We start from the raw sequence: 22,794 nt of genomic DNA on the forward strand, positions 1-22,794 counted from the left end.
CGCGATATGTGGCATCCCTGGTCACACATTTGGACACACATGGCAGTGCTGGGAATGATACACCAGCCATATGATGACACATTTGATGGACATGCAGCGGTATTGATTGCATTATGTGTACCAACGCTATATCTGGCAAATGTGCTGCTATATACACATGAGAGGTTGTAGGTGTTACAGGTGCCATATGACATATAGTTGTTAACACCTGACCGCTGTGTATGCATTATGTCAGCACCGTCACGTAACAGCGACATAGTGTACAGTTAGCACATGGCATGATAGGATGGTGTGTGACACAACTGTGAGCCACCCCCTGCACACATACATCTAGACAGGTGGTTCACCACGTTATGTACACAAATCCCTCCATACATGCTGTTTGTATGTCACCGTATACAGATGTCAATGATGTGTCTGCATTGCGTCTGCATGTTGTAGGTAGGTGCAACTATGTTACAGACATCGGCCACTGCACATGCATGTTTGCTGCATGCACAGTACAGATGTCACATGTGTCTCCTGTTGCCATGTTTGTATGCATTGCTATTGTTGGACATGTGTGTTGACATACATAACACATGGACTGTGGTATGATATCACGGGTGTCACAGGTGATCAGTACAAGGGTATGTGTCCCGGTCAACACTGCTACCCCCTGTAGTGTGAGCATTCAAGAGACATGGGCCCACATTCACTTCACGTGTGTAGCATTGATTAGGCCAGTGTTATGCACGAGGTACATCAAAGGCCATGTATGTATGTGTTGTGTGTGCAGTCCATGCACACATCCACACAATCACATGTATGACATACCCAGACATGTGTTCATTGGTGTACAGCAACAGTCAGGTGTCACAGCTGTGTAAGGGCCATGGTATGTATTGAGCCGACCTGTTCATGTATACTGGTATCATTGCAATGCATAACACCTGTTGGATCTCTGTTGGTACTTGTGTACTCTGCACAGCTGGTGTACACTGCTTACAGCCCAGTGGTCATGTGTCACATGGTGTTGTTGGACCGTAAGGCTGTGTAGTGCTGCACCAACGACATGGTGCTGACTTGACAGCTACAGTGTACACTGCAGTGTGTACGTGTGTGGCCTGCACCTGTGACAGCTGTGATGGCAGCTGTGTGTGTACAGGTCACTGCATGTGTGACCACCCTGTGCGTGAGGGCAGTTATACCTTACTGTGCCCTTCTGTGTGTACTCTCCATCTGCATGCAAGATTGCCCTTTGCAACAGCTAAGTGTGTGAGCATGCCCAGTACGCCGTTGTGTAGATGGACGCACAGTACATTCCACACTGTGCCCCTCCGTGATTAGACTCCGTGTGCATGCAAGATGGCCCTTTGCAACTGCTAAGTGTGTGAGCATGCCCAGTACACCATTGTGTAGATGGACACACAGTACATTCCACACTGCGCCCTTCCGTGATTAGACTCCGTGTGCATGCAAGTTGGCCCTTTGCAACAGCTAAGTGTGTGAGCATGCCCAGTACACCATTGTGTAGATGGACACACAGTACATTCCAAACAGACGTGTGATACTAAGCATGTGGGCATGGCCATTGACATCCTGTATAGCCATGGTGGTCATCCAGGCACCAGATGTCCAATTTCAATGTCACGATGGATGCCTACATTGAACATACTTGTTGCTCTCTCAAAGGGTGCACTGTCTGTGGTGTATCCCGTATCTATTCAGTGTTGTTGTGCTCCATAGATATTTAGTTGGCCCGTTGACAGCACTGGCGTGTTTGTGTACGTCTACCTTGGAACGGTAATATGCTTTCAGACCGCTCACTCTCTAAACATTCCCTATCGGCATCTTTGCCTTTGCGGATGATGTCACCCACCTAGAAGTATGCCTCTGGGAGTGCTGTGTTCAGTAATCTCGGTAGCGCGTTCTGTAAATGCGTAATGCTGTAGTGTGTTAGAGTAGGTAGGTGTGTATTCAACTCCCGGCCCTTCCAAGTGTGTGTGTGTTTCCACCTGCCTGGGGACAAGTAATGCTTTGAGATGCCTCCAACACATACATTCCCTATCGGCGTCTTTGCCTTTGCGGATGATGTCACCCACCTAGAAGTATGCCTCTGGGAGTGCTGTGTTCAGTAATCTTGGTAGCGCGTTCTGTAAATGCGTAATGCTGTAGTGTGTTAGAGTAGGTAGGTGTATGTTCAACTCCCGGCCCTTCCAAGTGTGTGTGTGTGTATGTGTGTGTTGCCTGGGGACACAGTAAAGCTTTTAGATGCCTCACAACACATACATTCCCTATCGATGTCTTTGCCTTTGCGGATGATGTCACCCACCTAGAAGTATGCCTCTGGGAGTGCTGTGTTCAGTAATCTCAGTAGCGCATTCTGTAAATGCGTAATGCTGTAGTGTGTTAGAGTAGGTAGGTGTGTGTTCAACTCCCGGCCCTTCCAAGTGTGTGTGTGTTTCCAGCTGCCTGAGGACACAGTAATGCTTTGAGATGCCTCCAACACATACATTCCCTATCGGCATCTTTGCCTTTGCGGATGATGTCACCCACCTAGAAATATGCCTCTGGGAGTGCTGTGTTCAGTAATCTCGGTAGCGTGTTCTGTAAATGTGTAATGCTGTAGTGTGTTAGAGTAGGTAGGTGTGTGTTCAACTCCTGGCCCTTCCAAGTGTGTGTGTGTGTGTGTGTGTGTGTGTGTGTGTTTCCAGCTGCCTGGGGACACAGTAAAGCTTTTAGATGCCTCACAACACATACATTCCCTATCGGCGTCTTTGCCTTTGCGGATGATGTCACCCACCTAGAAGTATGCCTCTGGGAGTGCTGTGTTCAGTAATCTTGGTAGCGTGTTTTGTAAATGCGTAATGCTGTAGTGTGTTAGAGTAGGTAGGTGTGTGTTCAACTCCCGGCCCTTCCAAGTGTGTGTGTGTGTGTTTCCAGCTGCCTGGGGACACAGTAATGCTTTTAGATGCCTCCAACACATACATTCCCTATCGGCGTCTTTGCCTTTGCGGATGATGTCACCCACCTAGAAGTATGCCTCTGGGTGTACTGTGTTCAGTAATCTCGGTAGCATGTTCTGTAAATGTGTAATGCTGTAGTGTGTTAGAGTAGGTAGGTGTGTATTCAACTTCCGGCCCTTCCAAGTGTGTGTGTGTGTGTGTGTTTCCAGCTGCCTGGGGACACAGTAATGTTTTTAGATGCCTCACAACACATACATTCCCTATCGGCGTCTTTGCCTTTGCGGATGATGTCACCCACCTAGAAGTATGCCTCTGGGAGTGCTGTGTTCAGTAATCTCGGTAGCGCATTCTGTAAATGCGTAATGCTGTAGTGTGTTAGAGTAGGCAGGTGTGTGTGTGTGTGTGTGTGTGTGTGTGTGTGTGTGTGTGTGTGTGTGTGTGTGTTACCGGCTGCCTGGGGACACAGTAATGCTTTTAGATGCCTCACAACACATACATTCCCTATCAGCGTCTTTGCCTTTGCGAATGATGTCACCCACCTAGAAGTATGCCTCTGGGAGTGCTGTGTTCAGTAGTCTCGGTAGCGTGTTCTGTAAATGCATCATGATGTAGTGTGATAGGGTAGTTAGGTGTATGTTCAATTCCCAGGCCTGCCAGATGTGTGTGTGTGTGTGTGCATGCTCCCGTCCACCTGGGGACTCAGGTTATGATTTTAGATGCTTCACAACACAGATGTATCCTGCTGACATCTTTGTCTTTGCGGATGTTGACACGCACCTAGTAGAATGCCTGTGTGTCTGCTGTGTTTAGTAATCTTGGTAGCGTGTTCTGTAAATGCGTCATGCTGTAGTGTGATAGGGTAGTCATGTGCAGGTTTGATTACCAGCCCTGCCACATGTGTGTGTATGTCTGTATCTTTCTCTCTCTATAGATATATATATATATATATATATATATATATATATATATATATATATATATATATAAAATCTATTTTCTGCCCATAACTCTGCTCTTGCATGGACAGCTGACTGTTTCATGTATCGCATATTTGCATAGCTTTCACATACCAATGGGGTATGTTGCAAATCCCAACATTGTCCATGCAACGTCCATGTTACGGGCGGTGTTACATGCCCTTACAGGTGTTTGCTGTATATCTTGGCAGACATATATCCTTGCTGTACTCTCACTGTACTCGTACACGCCGGAGGCTTCATGTATCATGGCCTAGTTTTGATGTGTGTATGTCTATTTGTGCTGTGTGCATGGCTCTGGGTATGTCCCACTATCATCATTTGTAAAGGTGACAGCCCTATAGGTTCTTCATGTGGACTGCTGTGTCATTTGACATGTCAGCACATACCTGCGGACAGTACTGCACGTCCTACTGCAGCGCATTTCATACCTTCTGCGTTATCTTCCAGTCGATATTGCTGTTTTCTCACACATGGATCTGTTTCTGTTCATACCACTCCACCTCCTAGAGCAAGTTGCTGGACAAGGCCTTATCTGATAGTGGGACACATAGGGGCAGTATTGACATGTTGCTCTTATAAACGTAGATAGTTGACACAATAATAGGTTTTGCATTAGTATGGCTTTTCTGTCGGATTTGGTGTCTTACTCACATGTTTGTCATTATTTCATGTCTTCAGTTATCATGAAAATGCCAGAATGTTACTGTTGTTACGTGGAACACACCAAATATATGAGGCAGAACTCTGCACATTCTGTGTAAATCTGTACAGTTGCGGAGTATGTGTCTGTAACAAAATATCAACTTTCTGACACCAATACACACACTGTATGGCGGCATCACAGGCCACATGCCATGACATTTATATTGCAGGACACACCCACCCAGACAGTTGTATTCCTCACACAGGCCAACAGCTGCTTATCCACACTAATTGGTCTATCATGTACCGTATGTGTGCGCCGGTATTTGCGCTTTCCGTCAGTGGCAGAGCTCACGTACGTGTCTGGGGGACTGGACATTGTTACGGTGACACTGCATGACACCCTGAGGGACACATTACTTTTGTGTCTATTAACCTTCCACATTGACATTCACAGGGCATACGTTGTCATTCACATTTGTCGGAGTACATGCGTGTGTCTAGTACATGTTTTCTCATTTGTCCTGATGTCTTTCTTCTCACCTGTCCACCTTGTATCACTAGTTCTGTACATGTATTTTGGACAGGTTACCTTCATACCCCTAACATGTACACATTATGGGTAAACGCCCTGACGTTTGACCTTGTTACATTTGTCATAGTGATGTGCCTTTCTGGTAAATTGCTGGCAAGGCATTACAGACTGTGCGGTAGATAATAGTGACTGACATTTCCATTACATGATTAGTAACACTCATAACATCCATATTCATGGGTACGCCAGTATTCTCACAACGTTCTGACTTTGTCTGGGGTATATCTAATATAGTCCCTATTTGTATTTCATGTACTATGCCTTAGTGCAGCTGTGTTATTCTGACAGTTTGCCAGTTATGGGTACCATCTTGGTCATACGCATGTCCATCCATGATAATCGCCTACATGACACTGATATAGGGCCCTACATATTGCCAAAATGGTTTCCGCAATATCCAATGGATGGTTTGTCCCATTATTGAGAATATAGGCATGTGCTATACCCACATCACTCCCACGGGGCGGGCCTATGAAATCCCTGCCAAAATTTCTGCATACCCATGATTCCCATACCTGACAACCCTCTACAGTACCCATTACACATGTTTAATGTGTGCGGTACTGAAGTGTAGAGACACTTATATGCACTCCCCACTCTCCGGATATCAGTTCGTACGTCATACAGTCTATCGACACATGTGTCGTCACCCTTGCACCTGATACTGTTGCATGTACAGCTATTTCGTATTTGTTGTGGTCACTTCTTTTGCGTCAATGTCAGTTGACACTACGTAAGATTCAATTTTTGGAGTCCTGCAATGGACACCTATCTGCATGTTTAAAGTGTAGAACTTGCTGGACTGTCACTTTCTGGCCAATGGTTTGGAATTCTGAGGTTTATTCACCTTTCCTGCATGTCTGTTTGTCTACCCATATTAGATATAACGTCGCCTGTTTATGTACATATGTCATATCTACGGGACATAAGTCTGTTGTGTATACATATATACATGTACAATCTTCATTTCATAACTTGCTTTGGTTTACGTCTGTGGATTATGTGTATACACATATATCTATATCCATACCATACCTTTCCACTATACAGATTGTCGCAGAGTGTACAGCTGCTTGCCCCTTTATCTTCGCTGTGTTTTAAATAAACCTGTGTCTATCTGGCAATGTCGTGGCATTTCATTTGAGACTTACAGTGGGGATTTCTGGCAAGCAGTTCAGGTTATGACTGCATACCCTTCAGAGAATCCATGCTACTGACACACTCGTTATTTTATCCACTTTCTATGTTTGTTCTGGCACATATCTGGTGTTTGTCCCTATTTGTACCGGTAGTTTGCATGGCTTTGTCCGGTTTCATACTTTATGAGGTTAACAGGTTTGAGCCATGTATAACTAACATGGGGGAAACAGCATTCATTTACTATGCTGTGAGCAGATCACACACGCACAGGCACACTTGCATTTCCTTATTGTGGGTTACGCGCAGGTGCGCATGCATATCCTTATTGTGGGTTACATATGTTTACTAAGTCTTTGTGCTTACGTGGGCTTTATTACTTGTGACAGTACCAGTAATTATCTGTAATATGGTTAACGGATGTGCAAAACACACGTTCACCTTTACATATTTAACTGTCTGTACAACACAGACGCATTCATTACACTTTCACATTATATGTGCTGTAGTCGTTGTTTAACCGGGACTGCATGCACGTTGGCCGGATGCTGTAACCACTATACGTTTGGTGTTCTGACTCATTTATATGCATACCCATAGTACATAGCTACATTAACATATGCCTCACCGCTTCACTTACATCACAGGCATCCATTCTCCTGCTGGGAAAAATGCGGTACTACATGTTACACATTCCCTATTCCCTACTGCTCTGGACCCACGCTGCATATTTCATCACTGCAGGGATATTCAGAACCCAAAGGCTTATAGTCCTGACACATACAGGTCTTTAATTGTCAGGGTGTTCATGAGGTGATCTGGGTTTAGGCTTGTCCGCCTGGTGAACGGAACTGCCCTGACCATGTTCAAATGTCAGACAAAGCACATGGACAGGGCTTGTCCATTTTAAACATTTAATCTGTGTTTACAGACACAGGTGTTTGGGCACCTATCAGCAGCTTATGATGTTGGCAATACATAATATAGGTGGGGGCGGTTACGATACATAATCCACGGTGAGTGGTGTTCCCATTCACATTTGACTATTTCCTGTATTCATTCTTACGAGGGTTATTATTTTGCACATGACTTAACTATGAATTAACTACGGGTATGCAGTAGTACAGTCAACATATGTAACGGCTTGTTACAGTATATATGTACGGACCTCTGTAATACTGGGGAATACTCCACATCCTTCACAACATTTCCTGCTTATGTACATACTATTATTCCTTGAACTTTCGAAGCTTGTGAGTGCAGTAATTACATCTGTCCCTATTTGTCCACCCATCCTTTTAGGCTTTGTCCAGGTTTTGTTGCTGTAATAGGTTGAGAGGTGGTGTCGTTATGTGATTGAGTTGAATATATAATGTTGATAATTCAGTGGGGAGTAGGGTTACCACTTGTTCCTCTTTGCAAGGGGAGGTCCCACTTTGGACAGTTGTGTCCTGCGACGACACCTAAGACATGGCAAATGTCCTGTGATTTTAAGACAATAATATATTTCTTCATTTCTGTACTAGTTGCATGATACAGGTATTTTGTATCTGGTACACATAACTATTATTTGGGATAGCATAAGCTATTCAAATGCTATGGCATTAGCTTTTATCTTGGCATACACGTGTAATTCTGTACTTTGCACAGGCCGGGGTATGTTTTATCCTGCAAATTCTCACATTTCTACAAGGGATGTCCCACCTTGGCCATCTGAACAGGTGGCAACCCTAGTGGGGTGACCTGCATGGTGGACAGCTGTTCCATCCTGCGTAGTATGAATTGCATGTCTGTGTAGATACTGAACAGTACCGTGACTACACATACATGTTTTCTCCAGATGTGTACAGTAATGGACACCGTGGCGTGTAAACAACTCTGAGGTTTCAACAGGTTACTTATCCCACGCGGGATGTACACACATTTTGCCGTAACATTAACGCGCGGGCATTTGGATTTATGTACCTGTGATGGGATGTTTACAAATGTGGGATACATATTTGCAATCCGGACACTGCCTAGGACGATACTTCCTACTACATATGGGGAATACCCGCTATGTGTAGGTGTACGGATGTGCAAGGCTGGTAGCTGGATTTGGTGGACATTCGGACATGGGTGCGGGTTATGTGCTATACAGGGGTTGTTGCATATTGCATTTGCATGCATGGGTTCTACTTTTGGATATCCCGGTTCCGCATATAGCATCCTATGTGTATGTGATGGTTACGTTCCTGTTCATGTGTATAGCACATTTTAATATACATATGTTTGTGTGTGTTTGGTATACAATATGGACTGTCAGGTTTCTTTATGGTTGTTATATAGCCATAACTGCCCTGCTGTGTACTATCACTACCACTGTGGGACTGCTGGTGACCATACCCATGGGGCTAGACGTGTGTATTGGCAGCGCGCTGACATGATGCGCTTCACTTCCACTGGGTATAACTTCTGACAGTGCAGTACATTACGGACACACGATTTTAAATGTCATTTGTTGCATGGACGGAAACTCATATTATGTTGCGTGCATTTCTGTTTTGTTCTCCATTTTGTGTGGCCGGGAACTGTCTTGCATGCTTTGCATACGTTTCATTATCCACGGACACTGATAGGTGCGATTACTATTGCAGGCAGGCTATAATATTCAGCAGTTTAGGTTGCTCATCACCAGCCGACATTGACACGCCCGGCGCAGCTTAGTAACGCCCATGCACTCACGCGAGTCCTATGCACGTGGATGTGGTAGCGGCGCACCTTCATTAATATGCATATGGCGCTACTACACCATTTATACGCCACACGGCCGTGCGGCACTACTACACCATTTATACGCCGCATGGCCGGCGCAGGCCTTACACTGGCCTTGCGCTGAGCTTCATGAATCCGGGGGTTTAACTTTTAAATAGCTGCCTGGCCATGTATAAATCTGTTGGTGGTTCTTTCTAGTTAATCAAAGTGATTTTCATGTGATTTTTGCACCTTTTCACACTTTTTTACAGTTTATTTAGTTTCAGTTAAATACACATAATACTGTGCATTCATTAGTTCCCTGGCTACTTGTGTTCATAAATAAATGCTAAGTTATCAGTCTGCAGACTGTTATTAGCTTGGTTAACAGCTAGGGTTAGACTCAATCCCTGTGCCATGAATTCATGGGGTAAAGACTTTAATCATTATGCCCCTACTCTGTGTACTAAACCTTCTGTGTTTAATACATCTGCAATTTCCATAAATTCCATTTTGTTTTCTAAACAAAATCTACTTTTGAAGTAATACATGACATTATATTTTTGACTAAAATTCTGAAAATATGTATATACTCAATAGTAAGTATAAACTCAAATAAATATAATAAAAGATAGCAACTGTTTAACAAATACTGCAGTATGTGCTAAGGAAAGCCATGGTAAGTATTTTTCAAGTGATTTACTCTACACCTAGTTTCATCATTCAGACTATCTGCAGGATTCACGATGGCTTGCACGGAGTCTAAGAGTCGTGTAAGACTTCATGCAGCCATCGCGATCCAGGAACAGCCCTAAATCCCGTGTAAGAGACAGCTAAAACGACTCTTACACGGGCAGGGCGTGGATATGCTAATCACCTCACTTGCAGCCGAAAGGCATGCAAATGAGGTAGATTAGCGATCCACGAATGCTGAAACCAGCCCGTGTAAGAGTCGTGTTAGGTGCAGAAATGTACTCAGTTGACAACTGAATATGTTACTTCAAATAACACAACGGAGCCATGACAGCTCCAAATAAAGTGTGAAAATGTTGCAGTCAGCATGCCAATGGCCAAATATGTGGCCATTGGCATGGTAACCCGATGCAAACATGAAATAAAATATTTTTTTTTTCGGAGATTGGCGAGGTTTAAACGCAGCGCAGCCCAGCGCTAACGGGCTGCGCTATATAAAACAGAAAAATAAAGGTTTGAAACCCACAAATGTGGGTTTTATGTAATGCATGGATTTGCAATGTAGGGACTAGCAGACCAAAAACAACATGGCCACCGTCTAGTGGTTGCTAAGGGGGGAAGCTGAGTGTAAGACATGTAAGTAAGCATTAGTAGGCAATCCTATGTAAATGAGTGGTAGGATAGTGAATCACACTGTCACATAGCAAATGAGCACATTCCGTGCAGTGTAAGAGTTAGATAAGGGGGAGTAACAGAGTAGGAGATAGGTGACATCACAGGGGGGAATGTCAGGAAGAAATCAAGCTCATTGGAGCAAAGTGGTATGTGAAAGATGTCAATCACACAGCAGAAAAAGAGGAGTGTCAACAGATAAGCATGAGAAAGTCAAGAAATGGAAGGTGTACACTGTGGCCAACACCAAAGTTTCTTGCTGTACGTGCATGCGCGTGTGTGTGCACTGGGAGCCACGAGTAAGACAGAGTGCGCGTGTGTAAGGCAGAGTAGGCATGTAGGAGCCTGTTTAAAGATCTGTAAACTTGTTTGTGCTGGTGTGCGCGTGTTTTAATCCGAATAAGCAGATTCTGGTCTGTGTAAGCATGTGTGCGCTCGTGGTAGCCACTGTGAGCATGTTTTCGCTGGTATGCGCGCTGCTCCCCCTTGAGGAAACAGAGAGGAAAAGGAAGCAGAAAAAATAGTAGGAAACTAGCAGGGAATACTTGTAGAGGTAGCAGGTGAAAACAATTAGAAGCAGGCAATTACACAGGCATATTACAAGCCCAGCCCAGCACTTAAAACACTGCAAGCAGCATTGCAGTATGTTTCTCTCAAGAGACACTGCAAGACAGGAGTAAGCTAGTAGAAGTGAAAACTGAAAAAGCTGCACTCAGACCAAACATGCTAGGGGCTGCCATAGCTGTCATAAGGAGACATAGGAGACTTGCTGAGGGTGGTGACAATGGGAATGCTGCCAGACAACCCACAGTGAGGAGACAGAGAAGAGTGTACAGGCCCAGGGTCACCTACCAGGTGTTACATGAGCTGGAGATAGTGGAGCGCTATAGAGTGGACAGAGACCTCCTGCAGCAAATTGTTGAGCTGAGCAGGCCACACCTCACACACAGAACCAACAGAGGGGAACCCATCCCAGTGGAAACCAAGGCATGTGTTGCCTTAAGAATACTAGCAACAGGTACCTTCCAGAGACCAACTGGTGATATGATGGGGATATCACAGGCATCAGCCTCCAGGGTACTGCACCAGTTCCTGGATGCCATGTCAGCACATGTAGGTGAGCATGTATATTTCCCCAATGCCCGTGAGGTATTGGCCAGCAATATGCGTCTCTTCCAGCAAATAGCGGAATACCCTGAGGTAGTGGGTGCAATAGACTGCACGCACATATGCATCAAAGCACCAGCCGGTGAGCGGGGTAGGGCCTACATTAACCGCAAGGGCTTCCCTTCCATCAACTGCCAGGTTGTGTGTGATGCCCAGGGTATAATAATGAATGTGTGTGCTGGCTGCCCTGGTAGCTACCATGATTCCCATATCTGGCATTTGATGCAGCTGTACCAGACATTTGCCAATGGGGACATCCCACATGGTCACCTAGTGGGGGATGCAGGTTATGCACTGGAGCCGTGGCTGATGACACCCATCAGAAATGCACACACACCTGAACAGGAACGCCATAATGAGGCACACGCACAAACACGTAATGTAATAGAGCGTGTGTTTGGGCTGCTCAAGTCACGGTTCCGGTGCCTGGACACATCTGGTGGAGCCTTGCAGTACTCACCAACTACATGTACCCAAATTGTCATGGTATGTGCTATGTTACATAATATGATTCTGCGAAAACAGCTGCAGCAGGACCAGCATAGGGCCGGGACAAACAGCCCCCCACCATTGCCAAGGCCATCACAGGCAGAGCGTGACTCGGAGGAGGAACAACCTGAGCCTGCCCCAGTAGGCAGAAGGAGGTGTGCCCAGTATGCCCTGGCCTTGGCAAAGAGGCAACGTATAACACATACACTGACTCAGTAGGAACCCTGGGAATGATACCCCTCTCTGACTCACTCATATAGTAACAGGGACGCCTAATATGACACAACCTGCTCTCAAACATGTACAGGGAGTGTAGTATGTGCATCCGACAGAGGCAGCCCTGCAGCACCACCTGAGGGATGATTGCCATGTGTTAAGCAATGTAACACCATCTAGTATATGCAAACATGAAGACCCAACATAACATCTCACCCTCACCAAGCATGATGCCACACTATGAAGACAACAAGATCAAGTACAATAATTGGCTGAGGTATTGCTGTTAGCAAGGGGGAACACATGGCTGACAGCCTGGGCTGACATGCCGAGCAAGACATGATGCCCCGCCTGCTAGGGATGGCATGCACCCAGCACACCTGGCTGTGTAGATACTGGCAAAGGCTGTTGTCACCCCACTGTGCCTGGAATAGGTAAGTCTGGAAACACAAACCCACCACCATAGGTAGCACAAGGGATAATAACCTGGACGTAATGCTACCCAACGCCAGAAGTCTAACCTGCAAGGTGCATGCAGACCAAACCCACCACAGCATGGAGAATGGTAATATGTGTTCTGTAACAGAAACCTGGGCAAGGCCCAGAAGAGCACCCTAATACTACCAGGTTATGCCTCATACCATGCTCTACAGCTCCAAAACATGGAACACATGACAATAGGAGTGTGGCTACCAGTAATTATCAAGGATAACCACACCCCTAGGTTGGTACCACAGCAAGAAGCAGCATGGACTATCCATGGGCAAGTAACACTGTCTCAAACTGTGTACCTGTTTGAAGCCTGCTACAGACCACACACACAAACCCAGGTACCCCAGCCAGCCTTCCTGAAGACACTTCAGAGTACGAATGTCTCAACAAATACCAAACAAGGCACACACAAAGTATGACATAGGTGGCAATCCATTATGTATGGAAGAAGTAATCAGGGACCTAGGGACACAAGTGGACGGTAACCTGTCATGTGACACTCAGATTGCCAAGGTGGCCAGGAACACCTGCTATATTGTCCACCTTAATATGAAAGGATGCACATGTAGAGCTACAGAGGTCACTGTGTCCCCATACACTTCCCTTATCAGGCCGATACGTGACAACAATGCCCCAGTTCGGATGTACCTTACCTTACACATGCAGCAATCAGAAAGACCCCAAATGTACCCCACCAACAGGATAAAGGGTCCAAACATTGGACATCTGCAGCCTGGCTGAAGAAACCACAGCCCAATTCAGAAGCATACTGCACAGTCAGAGGTGATGTATGCCTGATGTACAAGGCCATGTCCAATCCAGAATGAATGGACATGCTCCACTGCAGAAACCCCAAATCCAGCAGACACACCACAGTGAGATATCTGAACCTCCACACATAGATTAATAGGATGTGCTGGAGAGACAGATCCATAACCCAGAGGCTCCTGACACTCTGGAACAGGATCCCAGTCCATGATAGGCTGAGCTCCACACACAAACTCAACAAGAGAAATTCGGTGAAGTGCATGGAAGATAGTAGGTGTACACTGGGGGCCATCCCTGTGTCACATCTGGGAAAGTAAACCCTACGTGGGCATAATATGCACATTGCAAGGGGTGTTGAGACCCACACACAGTCTGTCCATGCTCAAACAAGGCCAGGGCAGATAGCCTAGTTTGAACCTATGAACCTATGATGATACAAATTGTGCAGGACACAAAGGATTATCACACAGCTGTCCTACCTGATGGTAGAAACCATGGTGATAATCCACAGATATGCTCTGCAGCACTCTAATATCACAAGCAATACACCAAACCCACACACATTGCCAACATCCTACCGAACAGATTCCTTCCAACCTCCCCACCAGCACCTAACTGCCAAATATCTATCCCAGGAGAGTGCTGGCCCCCTGACATTGCAGATGCTGAGGTAACAGCCAGCATCCACAAAGCACAGCACACAGCATCAATGGTACTATATGGTGTCCTGGGTTGTGTCCAACAAGTACTGTAAGAAGAATGGAACAGCAAATAGCATTACTGCGCACTATCAGTCCTACCACAGGATATGTACCCAAAGAGCAGTGTACAGCAACAGTGGTCCCACACCACAAAGGGGGTGCCTGAATGGATACTGAAAACTATCACCCCTCAACCCCAACTATCTAGGTTGGCAAAGTAATGGAGAGGATGATCATGGATCCCATGAATAACGAGATTGGGTACCTACAGACATTGTACCCTACCCAGTCTGGCTGTCATAGGGCAGATCCTGCCCCTTATACGTCTGACTCATGTGAAACGTGCACCAAGCCCATTGATGTGGGGAATGTTGGTCACACAGCCTATATGGACCTTGCTAAACCCTTCCATACAGTACCCTAGTTGGCGGTACAGATAAGCTCACCAGCCTAACTATAAACCCCTATGCAAGTAGATGGGTTGCAAACCAGCTCAAGGACAGATCTGACCTGGCAGACATGCTGTAGCCATGGCAGACTGCAAACCAGGTACAACTGGCATCCCACAAGGCATGGTCCTGGGACCTCTCCTGTATGCTATATATGTCACATAGGTACAGGCCAACATGGAAGGACTCTGTCTGAACAGGTTCGCAGAGGACTACAAACTGGCCACCATATCGGACCCTCCAGCTGACACAAGCAGCCTACAAAAGGCACACATAGAAACACACAAGTGGCGCCACAGCCATGTCAACAAGCTAAATGCAGAATAGTGTATAGTCAACCCCTGTGGAAACACAGTACATGGCCAGAAATTACCACATAGGTGTTAACCCAGTAAGTACATCAGGAGCAATAAGAGACCTGGGGACACAAGGTGATAGATATCCTGCATGTGACAACCATGTGTCTGTAGTGGTTACAGAAACATACCATATACCCACCTAATCATGAAGGTAAGCACAGCTTGGTTAGGGAAGGTCAATATGCCTCTCCAGTCATCCATCAGCAGCCTCACAATTGTGTACAATGGCCCTTCAGGGATGTACCGTAGCAGACACCTGCAGCAACTGAAAAGACCACACAAATACCCCACCAGGAGGATCGCAGAGCTGTAACAGATGCCATGTGTCACCTGAGTAAAGAAACTGCAGCTCCACACAGTGCCATACTGCCTGGCTGGAGGTGAACTGTGCCTGATGTATAGAGCCATGACCAACCTGGTATCAATGGACATTTGGCACCATGTAAACACTGAATGCTGGTGACTTATGCAGCTGACAGGCCTGAACCCCAGCACAGACATAAACAAGACATGCTGTACCGATTGGTCCATAACCCAGAAGCTCACTCCACTCACGACTAAACTCCCACTACAGGATATCCAGGGAGTCCCTCAGTGACTGTCATCCAGAGGAATCATGATGACTGGATGGGAGATAGTAGGTGTACCCTGGATATCACCTGTATGTCATGGGTAGACAGAGACACAGCACACTAACCATGACATATGTCATGGCAAACACCAGTAAATGTGTGTTGAAGGACAAACACTCTCTGACTAGCATTACAAATGGACTAGGGCACATGGCCATTGTTTGTCACTGTCCACACAAGTTGTGGAATACATTAACAATGTCGGACAATCATGTACTATGCTGTCCATATCTGAACAAAATGCAACATGGTCATATCTGCACAACTGGCCCTCAACCAGTCTGGTGTGCTCACTATAAATATTACAAGCAGTGATAGGACTTAAACCGATTATACTGTCCACCACAGTGAAAGTTCTGCACCAGTACACTATACGACAATACAACTGTTTGGTCAGCAGGAAAGGATGATGACAACTGTATGCAAACTATCCCATGGCGACCCTGCAGGCACAGCATAATGCCTGTTAGGTTCAGACACAAAGCAGTTGGGCAGTAAGAACACAACCTGATGTCCAACACTCAACTGTACATGTGGTATATAGATGGCGTCCACACACAAACAGAAATGTGGTGGTCCACAGATCCCAACATAAGGAAAGGTCACACTGGGCATGCTCGCACACTTAGATAAATGAGACGTGGCAGTCAAGAAGCCATACAAACTGTGAAGTGGGCATGCTCACACACTTAAGCCATGTCACAGTTCAGCAGTTGCACACACATATCTGGCATTTTCTATGTGTTAACACAGGAACCTCCCACAATACAGACATCTGCCCAGTGCACACAGTGAAGTTACATCAGAGACATAAGTAAAGTACTGGATCCCACTCATATGCAAACATCTCCCACAGTACACACGTTGTTTATAGAGATAGGGAAGGCTATGGCAATAAAGACCCACAAACAGTATATGAGCAACAGATACTTGTATCTGACAGGTAAACATATGGCCTAGAGTGCAATACTTGACTGTTGTCCCTAGGGAATGCAGAAGGCTATCCACAGTGTATTTGGCATCTGCCTCCACAGTACAGTAGGCCACTGTGCCTGTGCAAAGTTAATGCATAGATATGCTCTCCCCTGTACTGATGGATAGTAACAGATGTACATACCTCTTCATCCATAATGATGTCAGCACACTATACATATGTCTGGAGCAGAAATTATACCTAGTAGTGTGAATAGCGCACTCCGCTTCTCTAACAAGTGTCATAACATAGTTAGGTAGGAGTTTGAATCCTGCAAGTGCTCAGTGTGTGTGTGAATGTGTGTGGGGGAGTAGTGTGTGCAATTCCATGTGTATGAGAAATGTCCCTTTTGGCAACTATTACTACACAACACATGCTGCATATTCCACTGTCTAAACACTGATGATGTCAGCACCCTATACGTACAGCAGGAGAAAACAACCCCCCCCCCCCCCAGTAATGCAAATAGCGTGCTCTGCTAGTGTGTCTTTCACAAGTGTCATAACATAGTTAAGTAGGGGTTTGAATCCTGCATAGTGCCCAGTATGTGTGTGAGGGAGTACTGTGTGCAATTCCATGTGTATGAAAAATGTCCCTTTTGGCAACTATTACTACTCAACACATGCTGCATATTCCACTCTCTAAACACTGATGATGTCAGCACCCTATAAGTACAGCAGGAGAAAGCAATCCTCCCAGTAATGCAAATAGCGTGCTCCGCTAATGCATCTCTCACAAGTGTCATAACATAGTTAAGTAGGGGTTTGAATCCTGCAAGTGCTCAGTGTGCATGTGAATGTGTGTGGTGGAGTTGTGTATGCAATTTCACGTGTATGAAAAATGTCCCTTTTGGCAACTATTACTACACAACACATGCTGCATATTCCGCTGTCTAAACACTGATGATGTCAGCACCCTATAAGTATAGCAGGAGAAAGCAACCACCCCAATAATACAAATAGTGCACTCTGCTAATGCGTCTTTCACAAGTATCATAACATAGTTAAGTAGGGGTTTGAATACTGCAAGTGTCCGGGGTGTGAATGTGTGTGGGGGAGTAGTGTGTGTGCAATTCCATGAGTATGAAAAATGTCCCTTTTGGCAACTATTACTACACAACACATGCTGCATATTCCACTGTCTAAACACTGATGATGTCAGCACCCTATAAGTACAGCAGGAGAAAGCAATCCTTCGAATAATACACATAGTGCGCTCTGCTAATGCGTCTCTCACAAATGTCATAACATAGTTAGGTAGGGGCTTGAATCCTGCAAGTGCTCAGTGAATGTGTGTGGTGGAGTAGTGTGTGGAATTCCATGTGTATGAAAAATGTCCCTTTTGGCAACTATTACTACACAACAAATGCTGCATATTCCACTTTCTAAACACTGATGATGTCAGCACCCTATAAGTAGAGCAGGAGAAAGCAATGCTCCCAATAATGCAAATAGCATGCTCTGCTAATGTGTCTCTCACAAGTGTCATAACATAATTAGGTAGGGGTTTGAATCCTACAAACGCCACATGTATTTTTGTCACACAGTTTGTCCATGTGTGTGGGGTATTGTTCCCAATATTGCACGACATACATTGTATCAGTAATGTCAATGCACACATGATGTATGTGTGTGCCACCTACACATATGTACCTGTGAACTGCAAGAGTTCCCATGTCCGAAGCCTGCCTCATGTGAATACATGGAATATGCATCAGACAACTGTATGACTGTGGTGTTCTGTGCAGGGGCTGCATGTGGTATGTGACTATACACTGTGGGTTGTAGATGGTGTCATCCCACCAGCGAGGGATGCATGACTGGTCTGGAGCATATAGTCCACATGTTGGTGATGAACAGGTGCAGCATGTTGTCACCACTTGTGGGAGTGGTAACAAGTTGTTCCATAGCAATGCAGGGAATGAATGATAAGAACTCTTCAGATAGGGTCTTGCAGCTAGAATAATGCTCACACTCTATGTTTGGGTAGTCGCAGTACAACCATATAATGGTGTGTGTAGAGACCATCATATTCCCAGCATTGTCAGGAAGGCCAAGTGGGTTTCCTGGGTATGGGAGTGTGGTGTGTGCCAGGCTATGAACCTGAAGGCAGTCTAACCCACTGTGTGTTGCACATGGAGAGGCTCTGATATTTTCTGCAGTGCCACCAACCTGGGGGTGTGTGTATCTGAGGTGCCTTTGGATACATCCCCCCTGTTCTGGTTTGGTGCATGTATAGGAGATAACAAGCATGGTATCAGGAATTACCTGGCACTGATGGTGTGCACCTGGGAGCCTTGTACCAGGAGTCTGTTACTGCACGGATATTGCTGTACCCCATGCTAAGGACAGTTTCCACTGCATGCATCTTGAGGTTTACACTGCTGCTGTTGAGTAGCATTTCTATTAGTGTCCTATCCCTTGTGATACATGTGTAGGTGGCTATGTAATGTCAGCCTTGCATACAAAGGCACTATGTGTGTAGCAACAGCCTCTGCCAATATACAATGGCCCATGGGTGACAGGTGCAAGCTGTCCCAAGCAAAGCAATGTGGCTTGTCCAGCATGTAATCCCACACCGATAGGCATTGGATCCCCTTTGAATGTCACTGAAAGATAATTGCAGAAACTGATTATCCTGTCTACATACTGTGGCAGCATTCTTGGTGAGGGTGAGATGCTACTCAAGGCCAGGGTCATACCAGCCTGTGCCACAAGCTCAGAGAGCCTCTCTATGTCCCCTAACATGTAGTCCAGGGAGGTGCGTCAGAGGTCATACACACTGGCACAGACAATGACTGAGTCATACTTCTACATGCCTTGGAGTGACCAGTATGCTTGTGTTATGTGGTGGATCATAGTGCCCGACGGGCAGCTCAGCGTGACCGTCACCTTGTTCAGCCTGGGAGCAGGACCTCAGTGTATGTGATGATAGAGGTACCTCATACAACTGTAGCAGGTGTGTTGTCAAGCCGTATGGCCTGTGACTGGCACACAGGCTTTGTGAGCTATGTGTTGCATGTGCTCTGCTCTGGCTTAACGTTTGCTTGTGTGTCTGCTTTTCAGGTGTCAGCTGCTCAGGCAGGATGCTATTCTGAGAGCCCAATAATGTACCTGTGTGTTTGGATTGCGGTCGTGGCAGGTCTATGGGAGACTGGTACTGTATTCACTGTAGTATCCCACTCCACCTGACAGGGAATGCCAGTGCTGTGTTAACAGAGCTTAGCCCCCTGTTTGGCTATGTGGTTGCATCTCTCACATGTGTTGTACGTGTATGGGAAGGGGAGAGGGTTGTCTGTGTACATGAGGCAGCTATAACATTGCCACATGACTCACAGATTCACCAACTGGACCTGAGAGTAGATCGACAGGTGACCTTTGCACATGCTACCATAGCATTGTGACTCCCATACTAAGTAACGACACATAGGGCCAATGGGGAACAAGGTACTCAAGGTGACTATGTGAGGGTGTAGTGCTCCTGATTTGTTAGTGCTGGCATATATGAATGCTGTCTTGAGCAAATGTGAGGTAAGTCATATGCAATGTGTTACAGGCAAGCTACATGCAAACAGGACAAACAGTGACGTTCTGTCAAGTGACACATGGACATCAGTACAGTAAGCAATACAGATGTCACTATGGATCCACAGAGGCACTGTATATCTGCACTGCAGGTGGAATCAGTGTTTCAGGAACATAACAGGCAAACATGCATACAAACAAAGCTACAGTCAGCAGGCCTGTATGTAGACTATGCTATAACAAGCAAGGTGTATGACTTCCAGTAGGTAACAGTGCATATATGCAGGCACTATAAGCCAGTACCCAGACATTCACAGGTCAGACAGGCTGGGTCCAGCTGCACCCCACACAAGTGTATAGACCACGTACCTTCGTAATGTTGAATAACTGGCCTGATACCCAAGTGCTCATACCTGTAATAATACACATGTCAAATAACAGACACTGAGCCCTCACTCAGCAGTTCCAGACTTAGTATGATGTATGCTACCTGTCCTGGCACCACAGTATCCTTGACATGTATGGACACTCTCTCTCCTGTCATAGTTAGTTCTGTGTTTTGGTGCTGTCATGCATGGTATGAGGTGTGACCTTGAAGTGCTAGTGTGCTGTTGTGAGCCTTGAACCTGTTGTGTAGTACTGCACAGATATCAACATCGTGAAACATCTGCATTGCAGAGTCGGGTGTGGACAGCATGCAACCATAACCTGAAGAAGCGCACTTGTTAGTGCGTGAAAGCGCTTGTTTTTATTGAAATAAAACAGTTTTTATCATCATCGTGGTGGTTCCAGTAATTTGTTGGAATACGCATACACACATGTGCACATGCACACATGGGCACATGCACACATGCACACACCTCAGTATATGAGATATCAACCCACAGGCACAAACACACCTGCAATCAAACACATAGCACTACTGCTTCAGCCTATTATTACTATTAGTATCAAGAGTATTGAAGGTAATGGTATTACACACTCACCAGCATGGATAGGCTGCCTTGCTGTTACACCAGAGGGACCTGCAGAAAAGAGACATTTATTGTCAGTGGGCACAACTGTGCCATTGATACTGTGGGCATGATACAGTTCAGTAGTGCAACAGTTAGCTTCCACAGGTGTACTGCAGATATTGAGGATATCACTCTTGCACAATAATTACCAAGATTACAGCTACAAAACGAGGACACACCTCACATATGCATAACCTAACAGTCTACAGAATGGTCAACTATACACATGGCATGTTACCTGCATGCTCCGTGTCCTGCTGCTGTGTGGCTCCAGCCTCCATCATTACACATGTATGCTGCTGCTGTTGCTGTTGGGCTGGAGCCACAACACTTAGGAGTAGTCCCTCCAGTCTGGTGAGGGGGGGATGTCTAGCCACCCCACCACATGTGGCAAGCTGCTGCCTGTGGATATCCGATGCACGCTGACGGACATTTCTAATTAAATCACTGCAGTGATGGCGTACCTGCTCATATGTCCGGTTATGTGTGCCTATGTCATTTACCCGATGGACCAGGTCTTGCCACAGTGCAGCCCTCTCCTGCTGGTTCTGGCTGGTGCGGGAAAAGAGTACAGCGAAATCCCGCACCAGGCTCTGGTGTATCTCCTCCTCCTCTGCAGTGGAGTAGACAGGGTTCTGCTGGTGAACCATAGCCCTGAAAAGGAGAAGGAAAATATGTCAGCAATATCTGTCAGCAAACTATGGCACACATAATACACATAATACTCGACTGCAGTGATATAACTTAAACACCATATATAGCATCTATAGCATCTGTCTGTCTATTGGGGGATACACATGTAATTGACCAGATATCAGTGCTCATCCGACAACTGTGCAACAGTACCTGGCACACTCCATACGACAGACTAGTATACTGCAGCAGTCAACACACTGTTTCAGGTACAATACACAACCTCACACTGGGAGTTTGTATCAAGGTACTGTATGGGGAACGTTATCAGCCCATGCACTGCACACAATGCACGTTGCATATTTCACTGGTAATGCACACTACTCTTACTTGCCATAACCCTACCTACACCACAGTGACATACAGGGTAACACAGCACAACATATGGCAATGTAGTATGTGTTGATCACAATACCTCACACACCTGTCTCTGGCCTCACACCAAGGACACACACTACCATGACAGACAGACAGTCATGGTGAGCAATCACACCAGTACACAACATGCACCCAGTCACTAGCACACTCATTCCACCTCACATATTTCGTTTGCAATGTGTGCATGGGTGTGCATTGTGTCTTAGGTAGGTAGTGTGCTTTTGGCCCTGGGCCTACAGCACATACTGTTATGCTACCCTGCCCCCTGTGACACATGTGTTATGATCGTACCTGCTCCTTACAAACGGTTACACAGGGTGACTCATATGGTATATTACCTATCTGCATAACATTCAGCAGGGGTATGTCTGACATCTACACATGGGGTGCCTTGCTTCTTAATTCTGTGTGGTCTACTACAGGGTATGTCGTATCTGTGGGTAGGGTCCTGTACCTCCACCATGTGCTCTATACTGCAGTGACACGGATGACAGACATAGGTAATTTGTGTTGTGGATGTTGGAGGTGTTACCATGA

Source organism: Protopterus annectens, chromosome 3.part1 (assembly GCF_019279795.1).
Source record: "Protopterus annectens isolate FY-2018-M chromosome 3.part1, PAN1.0, whole genome shotgun sequence".
Taxonomy (NCBI): domain Eukaryota; kingdom Metazoa; phylum Chordata; order Ceratodontiformes; family Protopteridae; genus Protopterus; species Protopterus annectens.